The 22,488-nt window shown below is 29.3% G+C and overlaps 1 long non-coding RNA gene across 1 annotated transcript in view; it reads left to right on the forward strand.

The window, feature by feature from the left end:
• The window catches only part of LOC122269254 (uncharacterized), a 92,704-nt gene extending 81,893 nt beyond the window's left edge, over positions 1-10,811 (forward strand). The window contains exon 3 of the long non-coding RNA XR_006225085.2: positions 9,337-10,811. This is a non-coding gene — a long non-coding RNA (uncharacterized lncRNA). The remainder of the gene's footprint in view (positions 1-9,336) is intronic.
• The last annotated feature ends 11,677 nt before the right edge of the window (positions 10,812-22,488 follow it).

Below are 22,488 nucleotides of genomic sequence, written 5' to 3' on the forward strand. Positions count from 1 at the left end.
ATTTCCAAAATAGATTTTTAAAGGTAAAGACTCGAAGTAAAAACGACCATTTGGCACTTTTGTTTACAAACAGAAAATGGCGTAGACAACGTTTTTAAGAAGAGACCAATTCAACTCAAAAGAGCAACTAAAGTGATACTGCTGGTGAAAAAAGTTCGCATTATTTAAAGAACTTGTGCATTTATTACACTTTGAATGTTGCTTTGCAAAGCACTATGATACATTCTTTTACGAGCTTAAATTAAATAAAAGTTGACTCTGTTAGATCGGAAGGATAAATGGTCTATAATTATAAAACCTAAAAAAATTTATCCCTCTGGAATTACTTTACATCTTGTATGTGGATGAACTTTTTAATGCTCATTAAAATGTTCTTAAATACTAATTTGATGAGTGGTGCATACAAACAAAACTGTAATAGGCTTTAAAAAAAAGAACATATAGTAGGTATTTAAGTCAAAATTATTTAAATTTAAAAGAAAATGATGGTTGAATTTAATTTATCATAATTAATGAAATAAATTGTAGATCTTTAATTGCTAATTTCTATAAATAATTCCGAAAATGGTACTTAATAATATTAAGTATTATTCGTTAAAAAGTTACGTTATTTCAAATTTTATTTTTTTTTCAATTTAGAATTCTAAAAATATTTTCGTAAAAGAATACTTTCTTTCTCCAAAATTTTTAAAAGTACTTGTTTAAGTCGTGGTGGCTCAGGGGATAGAGCGTTTGCCTTCAATGAGGTGAACCGGGTTTGAATCCCAGTGATAGCTGATCGATACGAATTCTGCACGCGACTCGCACCAGCCACAGTGCTAACGTAAAATATCCTCAGTGGTAGACGGGTCATGGGTTAGAGTTCCCTTGCTGTTAGGCTGATCATGGGAAGTTTTCGTGGTCTTCCTCTCCATGTAATGCAAATGCTGGTTAGTTCCATTAAAAAGTCCTCCACGATGGCAAATTTCTCCCAATACTTATCCTGTAGTTTCCTTGTATTCTGGATCGGTCTCAAAATTACAAAACTACGTAGTTGAACATAAGTAGTCGTAAACCCAAAAAATGGGCCGGCTGTTCAACGACGGTTATAAAATAAAATAGCACTTGTTTGTAATATGCTTATACTCGTAGATTAACCAAACCAAAGATTTAGACACTATATAATTGATTTTCTTATCCTGAATAAATAAATAATATAAATATTTGATCAACAAGCACAGGTTTTAGTTTTATTTTTGAATTATTAATTAATTCAGAAATATGATTAAACGAAATTATTTTTTTAATTTGAAATCTCGTAATTTAATAAAGCAGAATTAAATTCGCCTTTGAGCTTACATCTTTGTTGATAGTTATTAAGACGATAATTTAATTTATGCACACCGGTTTTAGCTCCCTGAAAAGATTTATGAGTTCTATCCCTTAAATAATAAAAGACTTTTAATAAATGATTCTCAGTCTTCGAAAATAAATATTTATACAAGATTTTCAAAATAATTTCATATGCAAAATAAATGATGGACGATTTTCCGGAAAAGTTTTTTTTCTCTACCTTTAAAGGAGGATGCTGAAGAAAACTTTTACCTCAGATTATCCATAAATTCAAAGCCCTTTCTTCAATTTTTTTTCTCCCTTTTCATATTCCATAATAACGCGGTATCTCACCCCACGCAGACGATGTTCTTCTCAACTTCAGATCCTTACACCCCCAGGAAAATATATGCAGAAGAAAGTGTTTGGGGTTGGGGACTTTAACCCTCATCCATTTTCTGCATCTGAAGGCTTAGTTGGAAGGGGGGCGAGAAAGAACTTTTCCTCTTTTAGATTAATCTATATCCCCCACCAGACTATCTAATCATTTTATCCCTGTTGTCTAACTTCCCCCACATCAAGAACTTACCCCTACGCCTTATGCTTTCTTTTGATTCCTATTCTGCTCAGCTATCCATCAGAATACACCCCTGCACACATTTAGAAGAAAATAGAAGGGGGGATGAAGTGTTTCCGACCATATGCCCCCCTCCCTCACAGCTTTTGTCCTGGCTTCGCAATTATGTGGGCTGTGACTCTTAAGAAAGAAGAAGGAATTCGTTGGAATCATAGATAAGAAAGTCCCCTCTCTCTCTTTTTGAGAAAAATTTATTGAATTTTGAGGGAGTAAATTAATATGTATGGTGTAATCTTTAATCCGGGAATACCTTCAAATGTTATTAGATATACTAGAAAAATACCTTACTTTGCTTAGTGGTATGGAGCTTTACTTTCAAACTTGGATTGAATGAAAATTCCAATATGGGTGGATTTTATTGTCCCGTGGATCTGAAATAAACATATTAAATTTTATAAATAAATTCGGAACACTGAGACTTAGTTACTGCAGCTTGTTTTACTAAAAGGATGCAAACTTTTACGATATTATCTAGATATTTAAGTTGATTATATTTTTTATACGAACAGAGAAAGAGAGACTGTTACTGAGAGAGAGTGAAATTAACGAATGTCTGCATCATCCAGCTCGAATATCGACGTCAAAATGTGCATTATATTTCTATTTCTTTCTTAAATGAGCTAATACTGACATTCCTCATTCAATTGAGGTTGAATGTTGAATAAAACATTTTTTTTAAAACGTCAATATTTCCTAATTACACTGCAAGAAATTCCCGATTAAATTACGGTATAAAGAACCGGCATTTTGGGTGCATCACCGTAAAATTCTTTTTACTGAAAATATTATATCGTAATTTTTGCTGTAATATTAATTTAATTAGAGTGATTTAATGATTTTAAGGTAATTATTACTGTCAAAATTACGGTGCATCTGATTTTTCGTTCCGTAACATGTTCCGGTAAAAATGAATTTCACGGTAAAATGTACCGGCACCTTGAGTGCCTATATTTTTTGCCGAAATTTGTTCCGGATTTTTTCAGTATATAGTGGCAAATGTCGATATTCAGCGAGAACTGATGGAAGGATAATAAAGTGAAATTAACGTTAACTAACAATTTTTTTTAATCAACATTCGCTGATGAATGTCAATATTTCCCGGTGTAGGAGCGAAATTGGAGAACTATAACTGAATTTCGGATATAAACCAATGCAACTATTATAACATATATATATATATATATATATNACGAACGGAGAGAGAGAAAGAGAGACTGTTACTGAGAGAGAGAGTGAAATTAACGAATGTCTGCATCATCCAGCTCGAATGCCGACATCAAAATGTGCATTATATTTCAGTATTTCTTTCTTAAATCAGTTAATATTGACAGTCATCATTCAATGCTGTTGAATAAAATATTTTTTTTAAAACTTCAATATTTCCTAATTACACTGCAAAAAATTCCGGATCAAAATACGGTATAAAGTACCTGCATTTTGGGTGCGTCATCCGTAAAATTCTTTTTACTGTAAATATTATATCGTAATTTTTGCAGTAATATTTATTTAATTAGAGTGATTCAATGATTTTAAAGTAGTTATTACTGTCAAAATTACGGTACATCGGATTTTTCGTTCCGTAACATGTTCCGGTAAAAATGAATTTCACTGTAAAATGTACCGGCACCTGTATTTTTTACCGTAATTTGATCCGAATTTTTTCAGTGTATAGTGGCAAATGACGATATTCAGCGTTGCAATGATGGAAAGATAATAAAGAGAAATTAGCGTTAACTAACTATTTTTTTTTAATCAACATTCGCTGATGAATGTCAATATTTCCCGGTGTAGGAGCGAAATTGGGGGAATCTTGAATTTCGGACATAAACCACTGCAACTACCAGAATGTGATATTTACCGGAGAAAGTAGACATTTATCAGACTTTATGGCAATATCTATATAAATTAGAGCGCCAATTATCCTCACCACTTGGTTAACAAAAAATCAGTTTGTAATAAGACCGGTGTTTTTATTTATTAAGCATTCAATACAATTGATGCGTTAATGAAAAAAGAGGTTTAATTAATAACCAATGAGACCTATATAACTTATGAGAAAAATTACTTTTTCTGAACTTCCTTTTTCTAATATTTATAAAAGGCGATAGAAATGTACCATTTACTGCACTTTAAAAATTAGTAATTTATTCTCTTTGACTTTTAAAATTATTTTTTAAAGTTGTCAACAGCTTGCCTTTTAATGACAATTACAAACCAGGGTTTTCTAAATGACCATTAATTCTAGCAAAAATGTGGCGCCCTCTGAGGAAAAAATTAGCAGACAGCTGTGCAAATATTTCAGTTGGATTAGTGTAACTCATTTATTCAATTAGTCCCTGAGTGCAACTCTTCAACTGACATTGTTTTTATAGTTAGCAGTGGCATCCTGTGGCGAAATCGACAACTAATTTTTGAACATGGAGGAAACAAACTCCGGTATCTCACGTAAAATGCAGCTAATCATATTACTTTTATTTCCATCCGTTTTTCTCTAATTGATTTCGAAATCGTCGCTCATGTTAGAGATATCCATTATTTCTTTTGAAATATTTGTAAAAATTCCAAAACAAGTCTTTTTCTTCTTTCGTTTTTAAAAAAAATTAATAATGCTGCATAATTTACTCATTTTTTTTTTTAGTTCACTTTTTTCTCCTTTACAAATTTTTATTGTCAAACTTTGTAAAGCAAGCGTCTGAGTAAAATCTATCAGCTGTTTGGTCCATTTGGTTTCAATATAATCTTGATGTTTCTTTTTTTCTTTTTATACTACACATTCCGAGTTTGCTTTTACAAAATTTGTTTATAAAATAAGCGGGTTGCAATGGCTCAAGGAATAGAGTGCTCGTCTTCCAATTAGATGATCGAGGTTCAAACCCTGACGATGGCTGCTATATACGCATTCTGCTCCCGGCTCGCATCGACCACCGTGGTGATGCAAACTATTCTCCACGGTAGACGCACCATGGGTTAGAATCCCATTGCCATCGGGTTGACGGTTGGAGAATTTCATAGTTTCTCTTTCTTCGTAACGCAAATGCTGTTTGCTTCCATCGAAAAGGCCTCAATAAAGGTTAGTTTCTTCCAATCCAAGAGTTCCAATCCACTTGTTTTCAGGGTCTGATACAAAATCACAAGACTACGGGGATGAACATTGATAGTCGTAAACCCAAAAATGGGTCGACGTTTCAACGTCGATTATAAAATAAAATATAAAGTAAGCCTCCCATTCTGTAAAAATAAAGTAAAAAAAAAATATACTCTGATTCATAATTAATTTTAAAACTTCTAAATGATCTAAAAATATTTTGAAAGGTCAGAAAAAAAAAAGCAATTTTTTTAAGGCACACTTATTAAATTTATAACAACTTTTTAAAGCGAGTGGAAAAAAAAAGAAAAAAGAAACACTTCCCCGAAATCTCATTTTAGTAAAATAATCACCATGCCCCGCATTTAATTATACACGGGCTAAAATAATTTCGAAATGAACTTCAGCCGATATTGATTTCAAAAATAAAGTGAGGGACAAGCTGTGTAAATCACTCGACGTTTTTTCTCGTTATTAAATTCCCAATATTCAATGGCATCGAAAAGGAAAACTAAAAGACCTTAAATTAATTTGCAGGGGGATTAAGTATTGCAACTTCAGTAAGGAGTTCCATTAAACTGAAGGCGAATTAACTTACACCAGCTGGCAATTTCGCCAAGCCTTCACTTTTTTCCTATTTATATCATTTTTTAGAGACATAAGTTAGTCCTATTCATGTTTAAAGTTGGTGGATTAATCAAGATAAAAAAAAAATGTGCCTCAGCCCCCAGCTGATTTTTAGGGTGGGGCTGAGACTGCTTGTGTGGGGGACAGGGATCAAATCGATAAAGAGGACTTGGGGAAGGGGATAAAGGTATCAGAAAAGGAAGGGGGGGGGGAGTGGTAGTATAGGGAAGGTCAGTTGACTGAAAGTCCGTGTTAAAGTTTTTTTCTCTTCTTTTTTTAAAAAAAAAGAAAAAGAAAAAAATTTTGACATGCAGGCCATCTGGTGAGGTGGATGGTCAACAGCTTGACTCGACTTGCATTATTACTTTTATGAAAAATTGCAGGAGGGGTCAGCAAATAAGAAATAGTGCAAAAGTTGAATGATTTTTCTTGCATTTTATTTCACTGTTTATTAAAATATCCTCTCGCTGTAGTTGATCAATGGTTACTGCTGCTAAATAAATTGTTTGAAAGTCTCTTAATATGTTTCATTGCTTCAGGGCTTTCCAACTGGCAGCCCGTGGGCAGGATGCGGCCCTCGAAGCCTTTTTTTGTGGCCCGAGAACTAAAATATTTTAATTGTCATTTTTGAAACCTAATCTCTTCGTTTCTGTGAAATTTAACATACCAACGGTGAGAAAAAATTTATTTCTCAGGTTTTGCACCCAAGAAAATATTTATTCAAATACAAAAATAATCGTGTATGTTGTTCTTTTTTATTTCGTTTCTTTGTGTTTTGTGAATATAATTTAGCATGTGCGTATTAGAAATTTTCTCGAAGAAATTCTATGATTTAACTTTTTGAAACCACGAACTTTGGACGAAATTATTTACTTTTGTATATTTTGAAACGCATAAAGGAGGTAATGAATATCATATTTATTTAAATTCTTAGAATCGAATAGGGCGTGAGCGGAAAAAAAAAATATTTTTAGATGCTCGAGAAGTTTTCTTCTTTTCTGCTTTAAACCATAATAAGTCTGGAAAAAAATATCAATTTATCACAGAATTAAATTTAAAAGAAGAAAAAAATTCCTGTCACTATGTTTCTAATTAAGAGAAGATTCAAAATGATACGTAACAAAATGATTTGTAATGCTTGTTATTTTGCTTTTTAATATTAAAAAAACTATATTTGAAAGCAAAATATAATCCTTATTTTATTAAGTTCCCATTCGAATGCAAGTACAACAGACAAACCTCAATTCTCTCATTGAATATTTTGTGTAGCACTAGGTAAGTTTTAATACCAACCTTTTTAAAGTTTTATATCCTAACAATTTGATATCTGTTGCACATTAATTGTTTAATACATAGGTGCACATTAAAGTTATTGTAGCCAGAATTTTTAAAATATGCAATTAAATATTTTTAAAAATCTACTTCTTATTTTAATTTGCAATTCAGTATTTTTGTTTTGTACAACTTGATAAAAATCTGACAGTAATATTTAATGTTCCTTCTAACATAAAAAGAGCCCCATATAAAATTTTGATAAAGTTGCGGCCCGCCATTTGACTGGTGTCTTTAATTGTGGCCCCCAAGCTCACGGAAGTTGGAAACCCTTGGCTTAGATGTACCGTTTCCGGGTGCCCGGTGAAAATTGAATACTTTATACAGTCGGTTTAGGGTACAAGCTAAAATTTAGATTTTTCACCCTACCGGTTCCGGGTATCCGGATGGTTGTACAAAAATTAAAAACGATTTTTGCCTTTATCTATAACAATATAAATTCGTAAAATTTTCAATCGGACAAATATTTTTTAAGATGTAGCTATAAAGAAACTTATTGCTCTCCCATATAAAGAAAAAAATTTGTTCTTATTTTTAATTTTTTCTTAGAATGAATTTAAAAAAAAGTTTCTAACCGAAATAAGTTTAGAATTTATTAATACAGATTTCTTTAAACGTAAGTTATTTTAAAAATATTTTTAAAAAGTTGAAGGTATATAGAATGAAAAATGTTTTAATAACCATGGTTTAATTTTTGATCATACGATAAGTACAAAAGCAATTTATGTACTCTGAGATTTATCTTTGTAAAATCTTTTAAACTTTCAGATGCTCAGTGAGAAATTTTTTTCTCTTTGCCAATGTTGAACCGAAGATTCACAAATCTGTTTAACTGTATTTAATGTTAGGACTATCTTCGCATCCCAGTAATTGTGAAGATAAAGTAATTCTTAGATCAAGGAACGAAGAAAGGCAATTTACTTTTAAACCAAACTTTTCCAATGAATTTTTTTTTAAAAGTAAAGAAATAAAAAAAAATCTAGAAAACCTTTCATTGCCTGCCCGAAGGTAAGTAAACTTGAACCAGACTTGTTGGAAATCAGATTTTTGCTGTTTACGAGACTTTCTATTGAAGTCTTTAGTTTAATCAGTTTTATTCTTATACGTTTTTTAAAAATATAAGCGTTAAATCAATTTATACTGAAAATGCAATAAAGTATTACCAAAAGATTTCTTTGTCAAGGTATATAAAAATGAATAGATATTTTTTTTTTAAATAATAACTATTCTCAAGAAATTTTATATCTATTTTTGTAAAAACAATTGTCTCGATTTTAACGTGTACTCTTATTTTCTTGGAATTTAATCTGTAGTGATTTTTCAATCATTATAGCAGCATAATCATTTGTCACTTATGTGTCATTTGTTCTGTTTGCAATTGTTGTTTATTATACTTTTATAAAATGGCTACAAAACTAAACAATAAAGACATCTTATTGGATTTACTAATTTGATATAAGCAAATTGAATAAGAGAATAATACACATATTTCGTATTTTTCAACAGTCATCTTTGAATTTTAATCATTATGCTTTTATTAACTTTAAATAAATATCCATGTAATTCCTTATTTTTAATTTTGTACTTGCATAACTATCATATTTATTTAGTTAAAAAAATTTAGTTAAAAGTTTAAAAACATGGTAGACAAATCATCGATTATAATCCCCTTGCTATTGGAGTTGCCGTGGAAAGTTTTTGTGGCTTTCCTCTCCATGTAACACAAATGCCGGTTAATTTCATCAAAAAGTTCTCCATGAAGGCTGGCTTGTCCCACTGCTGTATTCAGGAGTTTCATTGTCTTCTGGGTTGGGTTCAAAATGACAAGATTACGGAGTTGAATATTGAGAGTCGCAAACTCGGAATTGTATCGGCTGTTTAACGCCGTTTATAAAATAAAAAGAAAAGAAAATATGTAGAATTGTCTGATTATCTCAATATTTTATAGCCCATATGGAGTTTATAATATTTGTCTAATTTTGCCCATATCTTTGAGCCCCTATTCAGCCCCGAAAGGATCTATATTTAACTGTCCAATATTCTCTTGGTACATTGGGGCAAATTTCTGTTTTTGTAGGACATTTATATGGTCAAAAACTGAAGAAAAGAACAACAACAAACTATTATTTACAAAAAGATCATATTTCTGTCAATTCAGGGTAAACACTCTACTGTTACATGGTTCTTTGTTGCAAGCGTCAATAACAATCAAAAGGAGAACATTATTATAATTTTTCTATAATTAAATTTCCTCCCATTCGCAAACGATAATTATATTGACTGTACCCATTCATCCAAAAACACTCTTATCTGTTGCTTTCTTATTATATTCACTTTATTTCAGGTATGACATTGAAATTACGGACTGAAATGAAAAGTCGTCTGCAGTAGAATCTCATTTGTAGACTCAGCCACTTTCAGACATCACCCTGCGAGGCGCCAAGTCGAGCGGAAAACTCGGGAACACCCATATTAAAACATCGGCTTATTTGGCGAACGGAGGTTATAAAATTCATTAATGTTTGTTATCACTAATCAAGGCCTTTGTACATGAAATAAAAAAAAGAACAAATTGCTTTCTTTCTTTTTTTCGTTCGAAAACTTTCTTTCATCAAACCCTAATTAATGATGCGGGAGTATTATGATATAAATGAGGCACTCGGAGTTTTGATTAGAAATTACGGCATGCGAAGACTAATGTGATCGGAAAATTTTGCTCGTTAATTTAGAGCATTAAATTCGAAAAATGTGTTGTGATATTAAAGCAAACGATAAAAAAAGAATCATAATTGCAATAACTAATTTTTATTTATTTATTTTTAATTATGATTATTTTTTATTGCGTTTTTATGAGCTCGCTTTCGCGTCTGTGATGATGTAATATTGCATTCGAAATTTCGATTTTCCAACTAGTTAGCATCGGGTAAGATGACAACGCAGAGCTCTTTTATTTCTTTAAGAACTTCATAAGCAAAGTTGGAATGACCAAATAGAATTTACCGTAAATTGAAATTCCGACTAAATTATGACTAGCTAGAAAGCTCAAATTTCAACTGGTGTTCTTTGTCTCATGCCAATGCAAGTAACAATTGATTTCTAAATGGTACACGCAAAATTTATTGCTAACTGAAATCTATTTGATCAACTTTCCGACAAAAGCAAACTAACGGACACAAAACTAATGAAAGAAGAAAGTTTTAATAGACCGAATGGAGAAAACAATTATACCGAATGGAGAAAATAATAAATAACACAGTGCCGTAGGAATAGATGTGAAAAAGTTCTGTGAAATCAAAATAATAATTAATTTACGTGCCTCTTTTATGCACAGATAAAAAGTTTCATTCATATATATTGCCAGAATGATGCCGTGAGTTTTCTTTGTTAAATGACATTCTGACGCAACTTTTACATTGAACGCGTGGTGAGAAAGTGCCTACTTTTAGTGCCGAGGTCTACCTATTGTTTTAAGGTCTGCAAAGTACTGACCTTACAAATTTAATCATCTTCTTTGTCGCATAATTCGAATTACAAAAGGGTTAATTATCGTAGCAATATTTTTGTCACATTTGAGTGATAAAATGCAACCGATTTGTCCATGGAATTTTTCTTTTATTTATTATCAGTAGCTTTGCTCCCTAGATTTAGAAACATACTTGTATTTATCTATTGATTGGTTAATTTAATGCTACTTGTATTGGCTATTTGTATACTTGTATTGTTGAATCTTTAGTGCTACTTGTATTCTATATGTATCTGTATTCTTTGGAAGATATGTATTTTATAAATAAAATTACATCTGCTTATTATTGATTTAAATCATAAGCTTATCAATAGATATATATTAAATTTAACTAAAATATTAAAATTATTTATTTGTAAAAATTTGACTTATTAAATCATCAAAAGCATCATAGTGTTTTTTTTTATTTTTATTTATTTTTATTTTTTTTGTAGAAGAAAATATTTTCATGCTTTCTTAACATTGTATCCATGCATATTACCGAAAAAGTTACAGTTCGAGGAAAAAAAAAAAAAAAAAAAAAAAAANAAGAAGAGCGAAAAAAACCCTTTATCAATTTTCTACATTTTATCGTCTGCCAAATGAAAAGATTTCATCAGTTCAAATCTTTGCATTACTTTGATGTCGGCAATTGGCAACGTTCAGGGTTGGAAGGGGATTGATTAAAACTGACATCCCCCTTCGAGTCCCTATTAATCAAACATCCAGTAGATTGATATTCTGTATAACTGGAGGAAAATTCCCGTTTGATGTTGCCCGCACTCAGTTCATTTCCGAAATTCGGAATGATAACATCTGATTTCAAAGTTAAAGTCCTTCTTATTAGTTTTATCATCTGATTTCAGTCAGCGTGGCCGGCTTTTCTTATAATCATTAGGAATTATCTTTGAAATAAATGCTATCTTTAAAACAGGGTGGTCAGGTTGTGTTGAAGTTATGTTTACTTGTTAAAATAATTATTGCCATGTAATGTGGAAATTTATTTATTTTTAGAGACACAATCTTATTAATCATGACTTATGATATTAAGTTCTGTTCGATTGATTCCTAGTAAAATTCACGAATCCTCGTTCTAAAGCAGCAGATCCTCTTCGTAGCAAAAACTCTCCAGCACGGCAGCAGGCGCTGCATATTATTACAACATCTGTAGATACTTTTTGATCTAAGAGTTTTAAAAAGCAAACAAATAAATTGGAGAAAATAGCTGAGTATATTCACTGCTATTTTCTTATAGAAATATTTTAAGATTAACTTTCTACGTACACTTCTCTGCACAATAAATGTATAAGAACTATGTATGTTAAGGATAAGGATTGGATAGAATGTAGAATTATGGCACAAAATCTGGAATAAAACAGGTATCTCTTGTTAATGGGGGCATAAATGTTATAGGTGACATTTCGAATCTCCTTATAGGATCGTATTTAGTTAAGTGCTAACTTCAGCAAAATTAATGTTTACACCTGGCAATCGTATTAAGTCAAATGCGTGAACTACGGCACTGTGTTAAAATTAGACTTGTTTTATGATTGTGGGATTAAGATTGTCAGAAGATTGTCAATTATAAATTTGAGATAAATTGATCTAGACTTGAGATAAATTGACCTACCCAAGACTCAATTTATTAGGTCTATTCTAAAAAATTGGATTTATTGGCAAAGACGGATAAACAACTTAAGTTGCCGTCTTTGGCAATATAGCTGTTCTAGGTTATTACTTCATTAAGAGTCATTATAAATCCCTGTTCTTGAATTAATTATTCCTCAGCTTCAAAACTAACAAAATTGATCTGTACTTATTAAAAACGACAAACTAGTTTCACTAATTAGAATGACGAATTATTATTTTTCTCTCTCTTATAATCAGAGGAATATCAATTTGGAAAAAGTCCCCCATTTATCCATTTCAATTCATTCACTTGCTAGAGTTGGATTTAAGTTTAGAGTGGATCAATGATCTGTCAGACAGCTTATGATTAATGTTTATAACCCAGCGATTTATACTGAAGACAAACGCTATTTTCATATCTCACCCTCTACGCATAAATAAATAAATAAAAAAAAAGACTGGAGTAAAAACGATGATTGCGAAATTTGATGCTTTGTTGTAGTCTCAAATCACTCCAATCTTTCTCCTTTCTTCAGCACCCATTTGAGCTATTTTTTTTTATTGTAAAATTGTTGCTACGTTGGCAACAGTAATTTCCATTAGAGATATTTTTATTCGTCTATTTCTGCAGAATTTTTTCTTTCAGATTTGGTAGCTCTTAACAGTTGAAAAAATTGTCCAATTATTGAACAAAAGATATCGTTGTCCTCCGTAGAGGATGCTAATTCATGTTGGAAAGTGAGTCAAGATTGCTTTAATCTAGACATTTTTCACAAGTGATTTATAATACATGCTTCGCATGCTGAGTTATCTACCATTTATTAAAGTTCTGTACGCGTTTAAAACTTAGTAAATAATTAGGAGCACACTGAAAAAATATTTACTTTGTCAGCTCATGTTTGTTTGAGGTATTCGTTAATACGAAATTCCATATTATTGATCAAAGGAAAAAACTTTTTTTTTTAAGTTTAATTTGTTCTTGAAAGCAATGATTGACATTTATAGTAATCCATGATATTTTTTTTAACTTTTGTCCCTTCCCTATAAATTGTAATCGAAGCTAAAATCAATGCTCTACGAAGGACAAAAATTATGAAAGATTAAAAATAAAGTGAAGGCTAAAATTTATTATAATAATTAGTACCATCATTTGGAATCAGGTGTAATTTTAACACGGATAGATAATGCATAAAAATAATATAAACATAGGCTAATATATTGTTATAATAAATTTTTTTTAAGGACAAAAGAAAACTAATTAGTAATTTGATTAATAAAAGTTCTTTTTCGGGTATTAAAAATCTTTTTTAACAGACAAATTTTAAAAAAATAGATTGATTCCTTAATTAGGAAATTTCTCTTTATTAATAATATTTTCACATTTAAACTTTCAAGTTAAATTAATTTAAATGTAATAAAATATCGAAACACATTTTTGAATTTTACATCTATTTACAATAATAAATTTTTATTTAAATTATTGCAATTGATTCTTTAAATTGAATTTAATAAATTTAAAATTCCGAAGAAATTTTAATAAAATAACTTGAATCTAAAAATATTCAAAATATAAAACTAAATTTGTATTTGGTTTAAGAATTTTATTATTTCAATGGAATAAGAAGAATAAGCAAATTCTGAAATGAGTAAATGTGAAACATTATTTTAATACTCGGTTACAATACCAAATAAATATATCATAATACCAAATATTATATATCTGAAAATATAATAATAACATACAATAACAATAAAATACAATAATAATAAAATATGATAGTAATGAAACATAATAAATAATAATATGTATATTATGTATAATATGTATATTATTTGTATATTATATGTATATGATATGTATATTATGTGTATATTATATGTATATGATATGTATATTATGTGTAAAGAATAATATGTATACATGTGTATTAAATTAGCAAAGAAAAAAAAATTAAAAAGTAAATTAATCGACACCTTTTTGATCGTGATTAATGGAACAAGATAATTTTGTATAATATAGAATAATTTCCTGACTTTAGTTCGTAGCCAGCTGACGCATTGCAAATTTGATCAATAAAAAAGAGTGAAACTAAAAATTATTATTTTATGAAGCCAATAAAAGCAAAATTTTTTCGCTAATAATAAGTAGTAACGAGTAACGATAATAATAATGTACACAGATGAATAAAATAAAGAATTGTAGAGGGAGAATACGATAGATAACCATTAACAACGATAGATGGCAGCAGCATATACAAGTTACGTTTTACACTAGTCAACTAAAAGATCATCTCAAAAACTAAATGTCCTAAAGTATATTTTATGATAACGATAATAATAATAATAATTATAATAATAACAGTTTTAAAAGTAAGAATAAATAATGTAAGTAATAATAATAATAATAAATGCCCCATTTTATGACAAGAGAATAGATGGAATAAATAAAATAATTTTATACATGAAAATAGATTTTTTTTTTAAGTGTGGAAAACTTTTTTTTTGAGTTAGAGCTTTCTATATTATGAGGCCAGAATTGTAAAAAGAAAATAATAATTTTATTTTTTACTATAATATTCCGTTGTCTTAGTCCTCTCTCCCAAAGTTGTACTCCGCATGGCTGCATATGTTTGTAAAAATGGTATTATTCCTTTACGAAAAATCAAAAAATATATCTTTATGGATTGGATATATAAAAATAGACGTTTGAGAGTTTTTTCTCATTGGTAAGAAAAATGACATAAAGTAAATATAGTCAACCATTCAGCATCGGTAAATGAATCAAATAAAATAAATAATTTCACAAAATTTTTGCTCTAAAAATTCCGATTGAAATTAGGAAATTTTAAAATGAAGTCAAAATTTAATGCAAAGTAATTAAAACAACTTTTGATTAAAACAATGCTGCCTATATTAGTTTATAACAATATAAGTTTATAATTTTTAGAAAATTCAAAATGTAGAGAAAACAAGGGAAAAATTACAGAAGAATGAAAAAGGGGGAAAAAAAAGAAAAATAATAATAAATAAAAATAACAAAAAACCAGGAAAAATATTTTTAAAAAATCCGGAAAATAAAAGATATATTATTTTTATCAGCTCACACGATTATATCCGCAAAAAAGAGTGCTTTCTAATATTGTATCAATATAGCCAAAGCAAAATATATCAATACAATAGTGTGAGAAGTACTCAAAAATTTATATATATATATATATATATATNTATATATACATAATGCATTTTTAGAATCAAAGGCACTAATCGCAGACACACATTTACAGATTTAAACAGAAAAAAAAAATTCTTGAACTCAATATACATCTTTAAAATTGTTCCTAAAAAGGAACCACAAATACTAAATGTCTTTTAAATTGACAAATTATACCAAAAAAAAAAATTAATTAATTTTGTGAGTTCAGGACGCATTTCTAGAACTGCCTCAAGAAAGGAGCCATAGGCACTAAATGAGAATTAAATAAGTAGATTTATACGGAAAATAAAGAAAATAAATAAAACATGAAAACAATAAATAAGCAAAAATAAACGAGTTCTATGAGTTTAGGAAGCAGTTTTAGAATCGTAGGCCCTTATGGTTATTAATTATACAGATTTAAGCAGAAACTATGAACTCATGACGTATATTTAGAATCATTCCTAAAAGGGGACCGTTAGCACTTTTGGGTAATCATCCCACAGAGATTTTACCTGATCGGTTTCAGAAAATATTCTAAAAAATAAGAATGTTTCCTTAAAATTCAATTCCCCTACTAAAATATTACGTTTATTATTTCCCATTCATCAACGATATTTTTCTTTGTTAGTTTTATAGCATTGATAAAATATGATTAATCTAAACTCTTTTATTTTCCTTTCTTAAATTAAATAACAAAAATATTCTTAATACATATCACCTACCGCAGGTTCAAAACTACTTTCCGTCCCGCTATTTTCCAGAATTGCAAACCGTAAAAAACTCCTTCGTCAGAAGTTGTACTTATTTTTAGGTTCTGGTAAAGGTGCTTTTTAAAAAAATTAACTCATCTCCTGTACCTGAAACACGGGTTGTAGGGGATTTATAACAGATATATGACCTTTTACTCATATTTTTTTTTTATCCTCTCCTGTTGTTATTTCTGATACAAAATATTTAGGGGTGGTCTCGAATTATAAGATAGATGACGGTTTTAGCATTTGAGTGATGCAGGTATTTGGGGAAGTAAATTAGAGACTATTTCACGCGTTTAGATTCGAATATCACGCTGCATTTCGTTCTTTTTTTCTTGCTGACATTTGAAATGATCTTCGTCTCTGCAAATGAGATTTTATTTCGAGAATAGGGCTGGAAATTTTTGACGGGATAAACTATCCAGATGAATTATTGTTTGTTTTTGGACTATTCAAAATGCGGAGTGAACAGAAGTATATACAGAGAGCAAGAGTTAAATATTTTGAGATAAGTTAATCGTTTTGAAGCATTAGAATGTAAATAACTCGCTGTTTTGATATCTTGATGTAATTTGTTTTAATCAGCTAGACTGAGAATAAAAATATTTTTAGAGACTTTTAAAGAAATTTTTGTAAGCGACTGAGACGTCAGTGATCTTATGTAAATAAAGATTATTTATGTAATGTTAAAAGTATACTTACAATGCATAATATTGTTATACTTTGTAGAAGAACTTGCATTTATTTACAATATTTCCTTAATAATGAATTGTAATTTTTTTTGCAACATTAATGAAGAGTTTTTCTCAAACCCGAGGTGAAAATAGATGGTTTTTTATTGCAAAATCGGAAAATATGACATCCGAAAGAAGCATTTCTGAATTTTGAAGGAAAAAAATCATTCTTTACGGAAAAATTTGTTATACTTGCATAACTATGAATACAGAGTTAATTTTAGCTCTGTTAATCCTCTTCCTTTTTACCTGAACTACTCATTGTCACAAAAACGATATACATTTTAAATTCATGAGACGTGCACATGCATTTTTATAAATTATATGACAAATAAATACTTTTACGCAAATATTTTGTTGGTTTTTAAAAGGTTCAATTTTTTAACTTTCAAAATATTCTAATGAAGTATGTGACAAATTATCCAATTACAACTACAAATAACTTCACGAAATTTTCGTATCAAATTATATGAATGACATTGACAGAACAAAACTTAAATTACGAAAGACGACTCATTCTCTTTTATCTTTTATTAACTTTCGAAAAATTTTAAGGTATTACGTGTGAAATTATCGAATTACTATTGCAAATTATTTAAGGAGATTCGTGTATTAAACTATATAAATAAAATTGACAGAATAGAACTGAAATTTCGAAGAACGATTCTTAAATTTTCACGTTGGTGAATTTCCAACCTGGCCGACAAGGCGAAGCTGAATGGCTTAATTCAAATATAATACATAAATTTAAAATTGGAAAAGACCAAATGTTTAAGATTCATAGTGCGTATATAAAATTCCCAAAGCTTAAAATTAATCCTGAATTAAAAAAATAAATAAAAATGATTTATAAACATTCAAAATAAAAACTCTTAATTCTAATGTTAAAAATTTGAAAACCTTTTAAAACAAGTAAAAAATAATAAACTAAAACTAGAGAATGCACAAACGATTAAAAAGTAATGCGGCACATAATATTTGTTTCTCCATTGATAGAGGCTTTGAAGGATTTATGATTAATGAAGTATATGTAGATGTTACCGAAAAAGTATGAAACGCCTGCATTGTATATGATGCCGGACGTTTTTAGGCAAACTGTGAAAGATAAGAATTATTATATATTACTTTCCCTAAGCATTGTATATAATACCTAGGTATTCTTTAAAATGACAAATGCTATTTATGTAAAGTATTAAAAGAATATCACGATAAAGTTTTTATATAAATGCCGTGCTTTCCTTAACAATACAATTGTGATTCTTAAAAAATAATGAAGTGCCATTAAAAACACTTATTCAAAATACATAAAGGAATTTGAAAGTTATACTACACAAAATGTATTTAAATTAAGGTAAACAAAATTTTCATATAAAAATAAGAAATTAAAATTTACCAACTTAATGCAACAGGGTAGGCAGGAAATACATTTCATTATACTTGAAACGAATTGGAGATGTATTTTATTCCTTGCTGGCTTCTCATTTATCATTCTATAGGATACCTAGGAAATGTGTGAAAATTGAATCGTTTGTTTGTCGACTAGTTTTAGGTATTACATACAATGACTAGGCATCCTACAGAATGCCAGATTTTCAACTTTGCCGATAGCATATACGTCAATGTCAATCTCCATAAAACCAGAATGACCTTTTTAAAACTAGTAAAGTAACGACATTTTGCTTATTATTCATTGACTGTAATACCATTACTAAAAGGGGAGGGTTTAATAAGTGATAACTGCATGTAATGAACAACCCCTTTACTTAAATAAATAATCCCAAGAAACTGAAGTGGTAAGATAATACTTGATTAAAAATTTTATTCGCTTCAAAAATATACAAATAACAGTTGACATGTTTCTAGCTGCCAAGTCTTGAAAACGGACGCCTGTTTTTGAGCTCTTGAAACATGTCTACTGTTATTTCAAATTTGTATATTGTTGAAGCGAATTAAGTAATAAGCCCTTTACTTTGTTTATTTTCATCCTAATCATGATTTTATTTGCAACAACTTACGTAGAACTCTTTGATTTCACGTAGATGTAGAACAAGTTTTACACAAAACTTATTAATAATCTCACTTATAAATACATATCTACTCAAAAGTATTAAAAGTTATAAAGAAACATAAAACATCTGTTTTGGTTCATGTCTTATTCCGTTTCTCCTTAAATAACTGTCACTTTAACGTGGGGAGAGAGCTCATGAAATTAAACGAGTGTTGGTTTGTTTTCATTCCACTTAAAAGGAAAAGTTTTAAAATGAAAGGTTTTTAAATGATGCCCCCATCTGCCTCTTTGTTTATATAAATCCACCCCTGGTATGTGACTCGTGTCTCACAATTTTTGACGTCTCACTTAAGGCACGAAAAAATAACATCAACCCGTCTCTGAAGCTGATATATACAATCAACGGGGGAGAGGATATACTTTCTGAAAATAAGAAAAAGAGGAAGAAATTAGCGTATGAAGAAGAAGTAGAAATATCTTAATTACGGCTGCACATTATTTCGATATTCGTTTGTTATTTGGGTGATTCTTTTTAAACATGACAATTCGGACCAAAACATTTCTTCAAATTTAAAGTCTTCAAAATAATCTATAAATTTTTTTTGTATACTTCTTTAGTTACACTTATTAATATTTCACAGACAGCAGTGTAGTTTATTGAAATTCGCTCGAGAAGAAAAAATAAAGTAGAAATTCACAAAATCTTGAATGCCGGGAAAATGACATATTAGCTTAGAAGTTTAAAAAACAGTCATTTTAAGTTAATAGTAAGTAACTCAACTTAAACCTTTATGTTAGATGGACCATAAATTGCTTAAATTAATTATTTTTATCCACTGTAGAAAGAATCAAAAAATTTTTTGTTGCTGATATGCACAGAATAAAATTATGTATAATATTCAATCATTAAGTAAATAAATAACTTTGATTTCATTCAAGCATATTGCAATCATACATAAACTTGGTATTAGGTTAATATTTGCTTTCCCTCCTTATAGTATCAGCAGTTAAAAAATATTTCTGGTAACTCTTCAATGTCCTGGTATTCATAAGCCAGGAAAATGACTGCCAGGATAATGACAAATTCGCCATTTTATAGCTTATATAACTTTAAACTAATATTTCGGCCTAAGATGCTTATATTCTGCAGAAAACAACGGGATTTCTTAAAATAACTAAGATAAATCTATGTAGTTTATGTTATTAATGATTTCAAGTAGCCAGGAAAATGACAACACAAAAACCTAATCACCTTGAAACATTTTTTGAAATAGATTTTGAACCTGAAAATTGGAACTTTATTCATGCAATAAGACATGCTCAGATAGGATGGTATTCTAATCATTCTATTAATATAAGATATTGATTGCTGGCTCTATCTATTTTGGTTATAAACCACTAAATAAAATTAGCCAGGAAAATGACAGATTTTCTTCGGCCAAACAAATTATTGACAGAAAAAATCATTTTAAACGAAGTTTTTGTAAATAATACCCTCTGCGTATATTCTAGAAATGCTTACACCGGTTGAAATAAAAAAATTAGATGTTGAGAAATTTATGGGAAGTTTTGAAGTTAGTAATTATTGGAAACATTGTTTGTGACATGCCAGAAACATGAAATTTTGAAGTTCAATTAAATTTTTTAACTACATAAAACAGTCAATGCTAGTGCAAAGTTATTTTAAAATGTTAACAGAAATGCTATTTATTAATTTTTTAAAAAAAAAGTTCTTTTAGTATTATAGTATTAGATCTCGGAGCAAGGGACAGTGATTTGTCACATTTCGTGAGAATCACCCATTTATCATAAAGGGCAGCAGTTCTAATGTCTTTTAATGTAAAACGAGTTAATTTGTTACTTGATTAAAAAACTTCACCGGCTTCGAAATTATGCAGATGGAAATGAAAGTCGACATGTTTCAAGCGCTCATAAAAAGGCACCCAATTCCAAAACTTGCTATTCGAGAATGACGTCTTCATTCACGTCAGTCAAGTCTTATTAAACAGTGCAATTCTTTCATTTCTTCGTATTGTGTCACGCACTTAGTATACCTAAGTTCAATTTTTTTTCTTTGAATGCAGCTGATCATTTTTAAAATTTATTTTGTTACGATTACAAAATTTGTCACAAAATTTTCTTACATAAAATTATAATAATTGCACAATTTATTACAAACAATAACAAACAAATGACGAATTTTGTTTAAATTTCATAATTTTCTATGAAAAAAAAATTGCTTTGTCCACGAAGAGGCTACAGAGCCAGTACTGATGGCAAACTTATATTAATTTGAAATTAACATCTTTGAACATAAATATAAACGATACATGAACAATAAAAAAAAAAAAAATTATGCTTCAAGTTCAAAAGTGAATACTTAGATAGTTACATATAATTAGGGAAAAAGGATTCAAAATAAAAATTTTAACATCTTTTATTAAAAAAAATATTCTTTATTTTTGTGGAAAATATCGACTTTTAAGAGCAAAACAATAAGGAATGCGAAGCAATTGCAAAGATTAGTGAGCGGAGCTCCTTATTACTAATATAGAACGATATTAAAACTTCCAATTTTTTTTAAATTTAATCAGCTTGAACCGCATTTTAGTAGCCTTAAATTTAAATGACTCTAGGTGATCGTCCAGTTCACCACCTCCTAATTAATCATCCAAATCACGACTCTGCTAACTGATTCGCTTATAATTTCTGCAACGCAACACTCAAACCAAAGACGGATCTACAGTTTAAAGTATAACAGCTGTCTTCAGTAAATGGTATGTCTTTTGTCAAACGCTAATGTGAAATACTCCGTCCTAAAAATAACTTTTTTCCACATAAGATATACCGGGCCTTGCAAACCAATGGAGAAGTAAAAATAATTTTCAGTTTTATTTTTAGCCGAATTGATAAGAAAAGCTACGACAAAAAATGTATTTTTACTTGTAAGGATGTTCAAACGAATCGTGAAATAAAAACTAATTTAACTTAGATAGTTTTTAAACGTATACTTAATGAAGAAAAATTGCTTAAATTATGACGAATTGGAAATTATGACGAATTGGAAATTATGACGTCGTAGAGAAATATATAAGGTTCTCTCTGGAGTAGGGCTTCTTAAAGTGTGTCCCATATGGCATTTTAGGGTGCAGCTTGATCATTTTTAATATCGTAAGAATTCCATAAATGGAAAAAAAAAAGAAAAAAGAATTTGGGAAAAGACTAAAGCAGAATATTCTAAAGTAAAAAATTTAGGGTAGTGAATTCAAAACAATGTCATATGGGTACCGCGAGATCATTTTTAATATTGAATTCCATAAATGGGGAAAAAAATTGGGAATCCCTGGACTAAAGATCAACTACTCTACAATGAAGAAATAAAGGTTGGAAATCCAAAATAATGTTATAAATTACATTAAAATAAAACAATTTGCACTATACTTTTTAAGATAGCACTACGTAATTATAATAAAAATAAAATAACAACAGCAAAATTATTAATACAAAAATTTAAAGGAAGAGAAGAGTAATTTTATACCTCATGGTTTTCGTCGATTTTTTTAAACTAAAAATTCTAACAAAATAATAATAGCATCAACTCTTTGACTGTTTTATCTAAATATATTTTTAAATAGACTGTTGCATCTAAATATATTTTTAAATATGTCTCTAAAT

The sequence above is a fragment of the Parasteatoda tepidariorum genome, chromosome 7 (genome assembly GCF_043381705.1).
Source record: "Parasteatoda tepidariorum isolate YZ-2023 chromosome 7, CAS_Ptep_4.0, whole genome shotgun sequence".
Taxonomy (NCBI): Eukaryota; Metazoa; Arthropoda; class Arachnida; order Araneae; family Theridiidae; genus Parasteatoda; species Parasteatoda tepidariorum.